We start from the raw sequence: 13,618 nt of genomic DNA on the forward strand, positions 1-13,618 counted from the left end.
AATTTTCGATGGCCCTTCAACGAGTGGGAGCCCTGCAATCTTCGATGGCCCTTCAACGAGTGGGAGCCCTACAATTTTCGATGGCCCTTCAACGAGTGGGAGCCCTGCAATCTTTGACGGCCCTTCAACAAGCGTAAGCCTTACCATCTTCGATGGCACTTCAACAAGCATAGGCCCTTCAACAAGTCAAGACCCAATTAATGATGGATCTTCTTCTTCAGTTAATAATTTGACAAGTGTTAGAAAACTTAAGAAACCCAACAGTGCTCAATCTAAGTTGGAAATAGATAGAAAGTCTAAAAAATTAAGAAGAGAAAATGAAGAATATGCTCAAGCTGAACTCCAGAGAGATAATTTGACAAGACTTCAAAGACGTGAGAACTCCAACTATAGAGAAATCGAAATGCAGAGATACAACGTTTCAAGGCAGATTAGAAGACTTGATGAAAATTATGCTGAATTGGAGCGTATAACAGATAATGCTAGTAGAACCATTAGGAAACAACACCCACAATATTTTGAAAACACCTATATCCAAAATATATCGAATGGTCCAGATCATAAATGTGAATGCTGTTCTGGACTATTTTTTCATACTTCTATTAGAAAAACGGAGTCAGTTAAATATTTATCAATTGAAGGAATAAACCAGAGATTGCTTCCGTCTCATATCTTGTTGTGTAGTTCTTGCCACTCCTATGTTTCTCGAAAGAAATTACCACCACTTTCTAAGGAAAATGGCTATTATTTTCCTGATTTACCACTGGAGTTGAAAGAGCTTACAGAGCTGGAGTGTAGAATGATTTCTCCCCGTTTACCGTTTATGCAGATAAGAAAACTTGGAGTTGATCAGCAAAGAGGCATTCGCGGTAATGTCGTAAATGTACCAGTTTCAATCGATTCTTCAGTTTCAATTCTACCCAGGAGTCCCACTGACACTCAGGTTGTTCAAATTAAGCTCATGAGGAAGAAGGAATATCAACACCACTATATGTTTGAAACAGTTCGTCCAAGAAAAATTTTGGACGCTTTAAAGTTTCTCTTAACAACTCCACTATATTTAAAACATGAAGTTACAGTTCCAGATGACATAGCCCTGGAATTCAGCCAATCAAATTCAAATACCATTGATTTCATATCGAATGAAGAAGATACGCCAACTGAAGTTAACGACATGCCCTCTATTGGTACTGATCCACAAAACAATGCTGTTGCAGAACCTCAACAAGTACTCGACAGCGACGAGGAATGGGACGAAATTGATGAAGAAACGCCATTAAATAATGGTAACAGAGATACCCTTTTGCTTTCTTCTGAAGATCTAATTACACCTCAGATTGAAAGTATTGCTTATGCTCCTGGAGAAGGGCAGAGACCACAATCTATTCTTTATGATGAAGACTCCGAATACCTTTCTTTCCCGCAAATTTACGCTGGTCAAGCCTTGAAGCTACCACCAAAGGCAACATACACACAGCAAATAAAATGGGAGTTCAGATGCAGCGACAGGCGTTGTGCTTCGAATATTCCGAAAATATGTTATTCCTATGTAAAATTAGTATCGTCAAAACTACGAAGCGCTACTAATATTTGCATGAGAAAAACCAAGTCCAAAGCTGGCCAAGCATACACAGCGGGAGAATTAACAGCACCGGGAAGTTTGGATTCTTTGGTGAAACATGATGATGGTTACAAAGTTTTGGAAAGCGTTAGATCTTCTCCTGGCTATTTACAACAGCGTGAAAAAGACCTTCTGGCTATGGTTCGTCAACTTGGTAATCATACGTGGTTCCTTACTCTGAGTGCGGCTGAGTCGAAATGGGAAGAGCTTTTGCAGTCCTTGTGCGTCATTGCTGGACACCCTCGAGCCACTGCGAAAGAATATGTCAAAACCTTGGGATTTATGGAGAGAGCTAAGCTTATCAACGAGGACCCTGTCACCTGCAGCCGATATTTTGATTATCGTTTGAGAGAATTTTTCAAGTTTCTGCGAAGCAAAGAATCACCGATTGGAACCATTGATGATTACTACATTAGGATAGAGTTCCAAATGAGGGGATCACCACATGCTCATATTCTACTATGGAATAAAACCGCTCCACAATTGGGAAGTGAAAACTCCAATTTAGAAGAGGTTATCATATTCATTGATTCACACGTTACTTGCTCGAAAGGGGATGGAAGTGAAAAATGGAATAACTTGGTCAAACTGCAAACTCACAAGCATTCCAGAACCTGTCGTAAAAAGAGTGATGGTGGACAGTCATCCTGTCGTTTCGGAATACCTTTTCCGCCAATGGGTAGAACCATTATTTACGACCCATCTAAACGTGATGAAAACGAAAACGCTGAAGAGGGTGAAGCTAGAAGCAAATTGGTGCGAGATGCTATTGAAAATTTGAAAGTTGAAACTGCACCAGAAACATTTGAAGAATTTATGGAAACTCTGAACATGACTGAAAAGGAGTATATTGATGCTGTAACTTATCCAATTCGAAGGTTCACTGTAATTCTGAAAAGATCGCCGCAGGAAATAAGAATAAATCCGTACAACAAAAAGATTTTGGAGTTATGGAACGCTAATATGGATCTTCAATATGTCTTAGACCCGTACGCCTGTCTCATGTATATTGTTTCCTACATCGGTAAAGCCCAAAAGGGAATGTCACAGCTCCTGAGGGAGGCTATCAAGGAAGCGAAAAATAAAGGCAGTGGTATAAAAGAGAGATTAAAGGTTATTGCTAATAAATTCATTCATTGTGAAGAAATTAGCGCCCAAGAATGCTGCTACATACTGCTTTCCATACCAATTTGTCGGAGTAGTCGTGCTCACGTTTTCATAAACACTTCACCACCAGAAGAAAGGGTGCACATTCTGAAAAGGCCATCTGAATTGGAATTATTGCCCAATGATTGTACTGACGTTTTTTCTCAAGGCATCATAGAACACTACATTGCGAGGCCGGATGAACTGGAAAATCTCAGTCTAGCCACTTTCGCCTCGTGGTATGAGTTTTCCCGAACCAAACGCAATAGAAGAACGCAAAATTTGAACGAAGATGAAGACCAAGAAAATGAAACGATTTCTGTTGAAACATCTCTTGAGCTGAAAGATTCTTCAGGATACGTCCGGAAAAGGATGCAGGCCAAAGTAATCAGATTCAAAAAGTACAGTATGGTGAAAGATCTCAAAAATTACTGTCGAGTGGAATTGATGTTGTTTTTACCTTGGCGTTGTGAGGAAACCGAATTACTAGAATCTAACGTCGAAGAAATCTATGAAGCCCATAAGCTGGAAATATCTCAAGCTAGAAGGGAATTTATAAGTGATGTTGATGATTTGGATCTGGACCAAATGATTCAAGAAGTAAGAGAAAACCAACATACAAATGAAGTTCAAAATATTCAACCCATGATAGAACATCAAAACGAGCGTGACAGAAATTTCATTTTGGATGATCCAAAGTATTTTGTCAACTCTCTTCAAGAAGCTGTTTGTGACATAACTTCTGATATCCAACAGACAAGCGTTGCCGACTTTACTCCAACAATAACTCTGGTCAACAATGAAGAATATTACAGCATGCTTCGCAAACTTAACTTGAAGCAGCGAGAGATTTTATACTACGTGCTTAAACATCTCAAAACATCTGAAGAAGAACCTTTGAGGATTCTGATAATAGGGGGTGCTGGTGTTGGGAAAAGTCTCTTGATTCAAGCCATTTTTGAAGCCGTATCCAGGCATGAATAGAACATACCTGGTGCCGATCCATCACGATTATCCGTTTTAAGAACAGCGTTCACCGGGAAAGCAGCTTTTAATATTGATGGTGTCACTCTTCACTCTGCCTTTAACTTGCCAACTAATCAATTTTCTGGCAAGATGAATCCTTTGGACAACGACACTTTAAACAGAAAAAGGTGTTCTCTTTTAGGCCTGAAACTTCTGATAATAGATGAGATATCTATGTGTGGAGCGAAAATCTTCAATTATATTAATGTAAGAGCCCAACAAATCTTCGGATCTTCAAAGCATTTTGGTGGTATTTCAGTTATTCTCGTGGGAGACTACAACCAGTTACCCCCTGTTGGGGATAATTACACATTCATGCCCTTAAAGGAGAAGAATAACCCCTATGCGGCGCTAATTGGAAGTCCACTGTGGGAAGAATTTAAGCTGTATGAGCTTAACGAAATTATGAGACAGAAAGATGACAAAATATTCGCCATGGCTTTAAATCGAATGTCCATGGGAGAGATGACACCCGCCGACATTGATTTGTTTCGAATCCTGGAAACATCTATTTCAAGACCTCTGCCTCTGGAATCCCTTCATTTGTTTGCAACAAATGATGAAGTAAATGCGTTCAATGAATTAAAGTTATGTTTACGGAATGCTGAAAAGATATGCTCAGTCGCATTTGACTCGGCTACCGGTGATGCCAGCAACGAGATCAAAGCAAGACTTCTTGAAGCCGTAAAAACCTTGAAAACCCAAGAAACCTGCGGTTTAGCAAGAGAATTAACTCTAATGGTTGGTATCAGGTACATGATCACCAACAATTTGAACACCGCCGATGGCCTAGTAAATGGTGCAACTGGAAGATTACGAAAAATACAGTATGGTCAAAATCAAAAAGGTGAGCAAGTCCCTCTTCGAGTTTGGATCGAATTTAATGATGAAAAGACTGGAAAAGAGACTAGAGCCCAGTCTCAAGGATTAATGGCCGCCAATAACATTAACGAATTATGGACGCCTATTGAGAAGATTGTTAGAAGTTTCACCAGACGTTCGGGACAGAAAAACATCTACGTATCAAGAAAACAGTATCCTCTAGTAATTGCCGAAGCTATTACAGTACACAAGAGTCAAGGAGACACCTACTCCGAAGTAGTTGTTCATCTCAGTCCAAAGCGAAGGATGAAAAGATCTCAATTATACGTCGCTTGTAGTAGAGCTAAAACTTCAAACGGTTTGTTCATCGTGGGAAAGTTCACAGCGCCTAATCCAGTGGTTAAAAGTAAAGACGCTGTTGCCTTAGAGATGGAGCGGCTTCGAAAAGATTGTCCCTTGATTGTACCTATTTTGGATAGAAGAATATCTATTTATGTACATAACGTACAGTCTTTAAATTGCCATTTACAAGATGTGACCTCGGATCTCAAAATAATGGAATCAGATATGGTATTTCTAGTGGAAACCTGGGCCAAAGAAGCTGATGATTTTGCTATCCCTGGATTTTCGGAGCTAAATGGTATTCGCCTTCCTCTTGAGTCTCGACGAAAACCATATGGAGTATCAGCTTATATCAAAGAAAATGTAACTCACACCAGGATTCGTACGTACACTGCCGAACCGACAAGAACCTCTCATATTGAATGCTTGTGGCTGGATGGAACGTTAGGTGATTTACGCCTTTCTGTACTAGCAGTTTACTGTTCCCCAGCTTGCAACATTCGGGACATAATATATGGTATTGGGAAATGTGTGGCGGACTATTATAATGAAGATATTCCCAGCGTCATTGTTGGCGACCTCAACATTAACCTTCTTGACACATCATCTCTTGAATCTAAGAAGCTCCTTGATTTCTTCTCTGATAATGGGTTTCAACTTTTACAAGGTCTTAACTTGAAGCAATCAACTGATGGTGTCACTCTTCACTCTGCCTTTAACTTGCCAACTAATCAATTTTCTGGCAAGATGAATCCTTTGGACAACGACACTTTAAACAGAAAAAGGTGTTCTCTTTTAGGCCTGAAACTTCTGATAATAGATGAGATATCTATGTGTGGAGCGAAAATCTTCAATTATATTAATGTAAGAGCCCAACAAATCTTCGGATCTTCAAAGCATTTTGGTGGTATTTCAGTTATTCTCGTGGGAGACTACAACCAGTTACCCCCTGTTGGGGATAATTACACATTCATGCCCTTAAAGGAGAAGAATAACCCCTATGCGGCGCTAATTGGAAGTCCACTGTGGGAAGAATTTAAGCTGTATGAGCTTAACGAAATTATGAGACAGAAAGATGACAAAATATTCGCCATGGCTTTAAATCGAATGTCCATGGGAGAGATGACACCCGCCGACATTGATTTGTTTCGAAGCCTGGAAACATCTATTTCAAGACCTCTGCCTCTGGAATCCCTTCATTTGTTTGCAACAAATGATGAAGTAAATGCGTTCAATGAATTAAAGTTATGTTTACGGAATGCTGAAAAGATATGCTCAGTCGCATTTGACTCGGCTACCGGTGATGCCAGCAACGAGATCAAAGCAAGACTTCTTGAAGCCGTAAAAACCTTGAAAACCCAAGAAACCTGCGGTTTAGCAAGAGAATTAACTCTAATGGTTGGTATCAGGTACATGATCACCAACAATTTGAACACCGCCGATGGCCTAGTAAATGGTGCAACTGGAAGATTACGAAAAATACAGTATGGTCAAAATCAAAAAGGTGAGCAAGTCCCTCTTCGAGTTTGGATCGAATTTAATGATGAAAAGACTGGAAAAGAGACTAGAGCCCAGTCTCAAGGATTAATGGCCGCCAATAACATTAACGAATTATGGACGCCTATTGAGAAGATTGTTAGAAGTTTCACCAGACGTTCGGGACAGAAAAACATCTACGTATCAAGAAAACAGTATCCTCTAGTAATTGCCGAAGCTATTACAGTACACAAGAGTCAAGGAGACACCTACTCCGAAGTAGTTGTTCATCTCAGTCCAAAGCGAAGGATGAAAAGATCTCAATTATACGTCGCTTGTAGTAGAGCTAAAACTTCAAACGGTTTGTTCATCGTGGGAAAGTTCACAGCGCCTAATCCAGTGGTTAAAAGTAAAGACGCTGTTGCCTTAGAGATGGAGCGGCTTCGAAAATATTGTCCCTTGATTGTACCTATTTTGGATAGAAGAATATCTATTTATGTACATAACGTACAGTCTTTAAATTGCCATTTACAAGATGTGACCTCGGATCTCAAAATAATGGAATCAGATATGGTATTTCTAGTGGAAACCTGGGCCAAAGAAGCTGATGATTTTGCTATCCCTGGATTTTCGGAGCTAAATGGTATTCGCCTTCCTCTTGAGTCTCGACGAAAACCATATGGAGTATCAGCTTATATCAAAGAAAATGTAACTCACACCAGGATTCGTACGTACACTGCCGAACCGACAAGAACCTCTCATATTGAATGCTTGTGGCTGGATGGAACGTTAGGTGATTTACGCCTTTCTGTACTAGCAGTTTACTGTTCCCCAGCTTGCAACATTCGGGACATAATATATGGTATTGGGAAATGTGTGGCGGACTATTATAATGAAGATATTCCCAGCGTCATTGTTGGCGACCTCAACATTAACCTTCTTGACACATCATCTCTTGAATCTAAGAAGCTCCTTGATTTCTTCTCTGATAATGGGTTTCAACTTTTACAAGGTCTTAACTTGAAGCAATCAACTGATGGTGGTACTCAACTTGATTTAGCATTTGCCGATGAAAAGTTTTCCACCATTTTCCGCGCTACTTATCGAGAGTGTTACTATTCTTATCATAAAGGAATATGTTTACATTTGATATAACACAGAAGCTATGACATGAAAGAACATAATCTGATGTTTCAAAGCAATTTTTTCATGTTTTAAATGATGAACAGCGTTCTTAGTGAAACTTCTGGATCAACAGTGATCTGGATGAAACTACAAGATCAACAGCGTACTGGATGAAACTACAAGATTAACAGAGTCCTACACAGTTTTTGGAAAAAACTTCAAGGTCTACAGTATAAAGATGAATGCACAACTACGAATTCAATGGTTTGCTTGGGAACCTGAAGTAAGAAATCCGTGGAAGGCTTGGGATCCTTGAGAAAGGCACCCATATAAGGCTTGGGATCCTTGAGAAAGGCACCCATATAAGGCTTGGGATCCTTGAGAAAGACACCCAAATAAGGCTTGGGATCCTTGAGAAAGACACCCATAATAGACTTAGGACCCTTAAAAAGAAGTCCACATACATGCAACAAGATCAACGGTAATTCAGTTTGAACAACTAGATCTGCCGTATCCAGATGAAACTGCAACTGCAAGATCAGTGGTTAACTTGGGAACACTTGAGAGAGACACCGAAATAAGACTTTGGATCCTTGAGAAAGGCACCCATATAAGGTTTGGGATCCTTGAGAAAGACACCCATATAAGGCTTGGGATCCTCGAGAAAGACACCTATATTAGGCTTGGAATCCTAAAAAAGAAGTCCACATGTACACTATCACATCAACGGTTATCCAAATCAAACTAATTGAAACTAGAAGAACAACAGTGGGCTTGGGAACCTTGAAAAAGAAACCCATATTAGGCTTGGGAACCTAGAGTAAGAAACCCATGTAAGGCTTGGGAACCTAGAGTAAGAAACCCATGTAAGGCTTGGGAACCTAGAGTAAGAAACCCATGTAAGGTTTGGGAACCTAGAGTAAGAAACCCATGTAAGGCTTGGGAACCTAGAGTAAGACACCCATTTAAGCTTCAGATCCTAGAAAAAGAAGTCCGCATATATGTTTTTAAATCAACGCTTGATCGAACTACTACTACATCAACAATGTTCTGGATTAAACTACAACATGAACAGTAAGTTTAAACAACCTAATCAACAGTAGGTTATACTTGTAATATAGCCAATACTGCAAATGTATTTTTCGTAAATAAAGGAGACAAGGCCCCCCAACGAGGGAAACGTTTCGAAACAAGAAAACTACTGATATTCCAGTTTAATTTCTATTAGTAAGAAATGAATCTGACAATTTTGATCAAGAAATCTGCTGATGCATAATTCTTACTCATTAGACAGGTTATTTTATTAGGATGGTACCATATTTCAAGACAACATGACTGGAGGCTATTTTTACGCGATGGTTGTATATTGGAATAAGCGTACAATCATTGAATAATTTTGGTTTCCAGTCATATATATTATCCTTCAAATATTAGGTTCCAGTTCACTCATAGGACAGATTTGTTAATTAAATATTTAATTAAACTGAAAACCAAATTCTTATTAAATTGAGTTTTTTCATAAGCGAAGTGCTATTTTATAAACAATAAAAAAAACCGAAAATTATAAATTTGCCGGGGTCATCTTACAATGAATATAGTAATACTAACTTTAGTCACTAGAGGCCGCGCAAAAGTATAATCTGGCCGGGGCCATCTTGTTAGTTTTGCCGCTCTTTAGAGCTGGAAAACTATTGTTCCGCCCTCTGTTGGCTGGACGGCTGGTCGGCTGGCTGGATTTGGTGTAACCGCATAATAAGATTCTTCATAAATAAACTTTTTAAATTTCAAATTTCCCGCGAATTTTCGACTCGAAATTCATCCGTAGTTCACGTTACACCTCATAGGTGGCGTAACGTATTTAATTTCAATTGAAATTATTTTTTCCCGTCGGCGCCGGGCCTCGAACCTGCCATGTCCCAATCCATACGAGACGTCAGTGAAGACGCCCGAGCGAGCGCGTTACCACGAAGCCACGCTTGCTTAGTACAAAACCCGAGTTAAGTTAGACTGTAGAGTAGAGAGAGGTAGAAGTTTGTGGATCCCCACCCACCCTCCCCTTCCCGACGCGCGGCAACCATCTGCGGCTGGATTTTGTAAGTGGGAGAGGAGAGAGAGTAGAGAGAATGACTGCCTAGCGCCCGCCAATAATTTTTAGCAATGCGATTTAAATCAATGAAACATACTCATTTAAAGTTAAATAATTATAATTAGCTAATATGATTATTATATTTAAAAAAAATTATATTATTTAAGTAATAAATTTAACGATAGTTGTTGAGAGATTCAATAGAGGGCAACATGAGATGTCATAAATAGACTGCGAAGTTTGCGAACTGCGTCTAGTTTGTTGTCTGCCTATTGCAAGGTGGATGATCGATGATTAGTTTAATCAGGTGTTTAAATGTAACTTGATTCCGGCGATACCATTAATGACAAACGCAATCAACATACTCATGGTTTATTTAAAGTTAATTAAATTGAATTGCTCAAAGATAATTATAAAATTAAATCAACATCTCAACTATCTGCTCAACGATAATTTGGCTAGTTTTTGTCAGATTTGCTGTTTATTTAAACGTAATTAAACAATGGTTAAATACTGCAGCGTGTATGGTTGTATAAATAATGAGTGGTGTCCGCTTTCACCAATTTCCGCGCGACGTTAAATTGTCGAAACAATGGGATATAGCTTTAAAAATGGGTAAACCACACACCAAGTCCATGGTTGTCTGCTCCATTCCGAAATATGAACATTCAGGTATGTTTTAAGCGTATAATATTAATTTAAAACCAATTATAATTAGAGTTATTATTGTAGATAAGTTAAGTTACCCTCCCAGACTTGGACCTTTGGCTGTTCCTTCCAAAAAAACTCCCGTTAAGGAAACATGATCAACAACAATAGTTCAAGGCTAATGGGAGATTGGAAAGACTGAAAAAAAAGGAATCAGCTCTCACAATCTCCAACTTTGCATGCAAGTGAAACAGCTGAAATAAATGGACCAGCAGACGCAGAAATTCTAGCTGAAAGATTGGGGATTGATGCGGTTCAACAAACTACCGAGGAAACTACGACCGACAAATGCACCACTCCAAACCCCAATGATAAATCAGGGTTGCCACGGGTCAGGGAATTTGAAAATGGGCCAAAAAGGTCAGGGAAAAGTCTGGGAATTTGAAAAATTTCAGCAAAGTCAGGGAAAAGTCAGGGAATTTTATTTTAGTAGGTAAAATTTCTGGGGATAAGTCTTTATTGAAAGAGTAATGAAATTTTCTTCTCATCCTCTCTTAAGACAGAGTGAACTCTAGAGCAATCCTAAAAAATGTCTAGAATTGTTTTTGTAAAGTTAATGCTCTCTAAAGAAATCTCTCAGACTGTTATTTATATCCTAGATAAAATTTTTCTTAATCATTTAGGTGAAAATGTTTCTTAATCTTTTTGGTGTGAAAACTACTTTGGAAAACTTAAATGTAGAGACTTTATTTAATTATAAGCACCACTTAAAACGTGCTGTAAACATTTACACTTTCGGCCGAAAAGGTCAGGGAAAATCTCAGAAAAAGGTCAGGGAAAACCTGGAAAAGTCAGGGAATTTGGTTTTGAATATTCCGTGGCAACCCTGTAAATGCATTATGGTCAACACCTTGGAAAATCATACATGTTATGTTAATGGTTCTAATGGAATATTGAATGCCCCCTCTATAATTTCATTAACAGGATTAAAGAGTACTGGTCTATTTGATGCAATCATTAAAAATATTAACAGTAAATTGATACCCCTTTTCATGGACAAATAAGGTAGAGAGGAAGCATGGGCCAAGAATGGGGGAAACTACGAGTCTCGAGATAGGGTATTTTTGACACTCATGAAACTAAAACTTGGCATTTCATTCACCGCTCTATCAGCTTTGTTTGGAATAAGTAAAGTTCAGACCTCAAATCATTTTAAATTAACTCTTACGCAGTTCCCAAGCTTGTTAAAACCCGTGAAAAAAATGCAAATGAATAATGCACCCAAGACTCGTGAAATTTTGTAAAACAATTTTATTTAATAAATTTGTAAGATTCTATCACATTTTAAGGAACTTAAAAATATCACTTCAGCCTTATTTGCTACATTATTTTTCCATTTCAAATAATTTGGAATGTAGTAATTAAAATAAGCAAAAAACCTTTTGAAATAAGTAATTTGTAATCTTGGTTAATTGATTGTTAATAAATTTTTGGTCTTTAGGCACATATAACAAAACAATCATCTTCCAGTTTGAATAAATTACATAATGACAACTTTGAAGTCCTAAAAGGGCCAAACTAAGTTGCACTTGCCCATAATACATTTGTTTGGGTTTCAAAGAAAATGTTCTGTCCTTCTTGATTACGTAAGGAGTTTTCTTGAGGACTGTTTCTAAGTTTCCTTTTTCACCAATTACTGGACACTTCATTTCGACCAAATTATCGTTGACTAGACCGTCAGGGGAACACCCCAAGAATCGATAAGAAGGGTTGACTTCAAACCAATCTTCGTTACTTTTAAATTAGACTATTTTTTAAAGCAACAAGAGTTTTTTCGTTTATAATTCCATACTGTGTGAATTCATTTCCCTTAAAGTTTGACTGAAGAGCTTTTCGAATTTTTTCAGTAGGATCTTTTGGAAAATATGTGTAATACTCGTAGCAATTTTCACAAGAGAGAGAGCAACAGGTACTAAACAAAACAAAACAGTATGACCAATTTTATACTCGTGTTATGACCAAGGCTTAAGAGTTTACATAACTAATCTGGTTAATATTAGGGTGATTAGGTTTTCAACACTTACCATTTTTGAAAATATTCTCTTCTGAAAATTGTGGTTCATTCATTGCAAAAAATTTCGAGTACTAATTTTCATTAGGCACTTAATTATAAGTTTAAACGTCACATACACTGCCGTTGATGCTACAGGTCTCAGGCCTGCCATTTTTGTTTCACCTAGATCAAGCTTCGCGTTTTCTCCGGACGATGGCACTAGTGAAACTTTTCGTTCTAGGCGCGGAATCTGAGAAAACTTTCCTCACTAAGTTTTTACTTTCGCGAGTTTTAGAGGTTCGGAAAAGTATTGGTCCGACCCTGCCTGGCAGGCTGGGCGTACCTTCTACCACATTTTTATTTATAAATTATTTCCTTACTAAGTTTTTAGTTTCGCGCGTTTTAGAGGTTCGGAAAAGTATTGGTCCGACCCTGGCTGGCAGGCTGGGCGTCCCGTCAACCCCATTTTTAGTTCTAAAATTGTTTTATACTAAATTAAAATATATAAAATTGTTTTTAAATTAACTTTTTTGGCACAAACATTATGAGATTTTTGTAAGTTTTTTCGGTTCCAGGTTCTCTGATTAATTAACGCTTAGTACATCATAAACAAAAAGGATCTTTATCTCCACCATCCGTTTCCGTGTCCCGTCTTGCGTTGTTCTTTAGGGCTTATGCAAATTACTTCATTTCTATTGCTTCAAGTTTCAAGAGAACATGACTCGGGGCTAATTCTAAGCGCTTGTTGCATATTGCATATTGCATAAGCGTGCAATCAATGAATAATTTTAGTACCCAAACGCATCAATTATCCCACAAATATTAGGTTTGCAACAAAAATATCAAGAAAATTGTTCCATTTCATAGGACAGAAGTTGGTTATTTACTTGTTTCATAATCTATAACCCAAAATCAAGCTAGATTATTTTTGTATCATAATTGGAATGATATTTGATATTTAAAAGAAAAAATAACCGTAAAGTATATAGGCCGGGGTCACCTTACAATAAATTTAGCTAGCCAAGGCAAAACGTTAATATGGCCGGGGCCATCTTGTTTTTATATTTAGCGAAGTGCTGTTTATTAATCTCAAATTTGGTATATAAGTTAATTCACATGCCTTAGAATCTTGTTCTTGTATATATTCTTGAATCATGACGGTTGCGTTATTACGTTAATAAACTATTAATTAAGTTTTAATTCGCTCAGCTTTCTTGAACTCGCGTCTGCACGAACAAGAGTTGCATAGATTTTCAAAGGCTTCTTGTACCAT

At 38.1% G+C, this 13,618-nt stretch overlaps 2 long non-coding RNA genes across 2 annotated transcripts in view; one reads left to right on the forward strand and one right to left on the reverse strand.

Annotated features, from left to right (window-relative positions):
* Positions 1-10,082: 10,082 nt before the first annotated feature.
* LOC149667037 (uncharacterized) overlaps positions 10,083-13,618 on the forward strand; it is a 33,748-nt gene continuing 30,212 nt past the window's right edge. Inside the window, exons 1-2 of the long non-coding RNA XR_016368257.1 lie at positions 10,083-10,316; positions 10,377-10,804. This is a non-coding gene — a long non-coding RNA (uncharacterized LOC149667037). The remainder of the gene's footprint in view (positions 10,317-10,376; positions 10,805-13,618) is intronic.
* LOC149667038 (uncharacterized) lies at positions 11,629-13,269 on the reverse strand. Its single transcript, XR_016368258.1, has 3 exons — positions 12,726-13,269; positions 12,377-12,595; positions 11,629-12,264 (listed from the first exon to the last, which is right to left on the reverse strand). It is a non-coding gene; the product is annotated as an uncharacterized LOC149667038 (long non-coding RNA).

Source organism: Phalangium opilio, unplaced genomic scaffold (genome assembly GCF_054372755.1).
Source record: "Phalangium opilio isolate 3A_F unplaced genomic scaffold, DU_Popi_V2 ptg000060l_1, whole genome shotgun sequence".
Lineage (NCBI taxonomy): Eukaryota > Metazoa > Arthropoda > Arachnida > Opiliones > Phalangiidae > Phalangium > Phalangium opilio.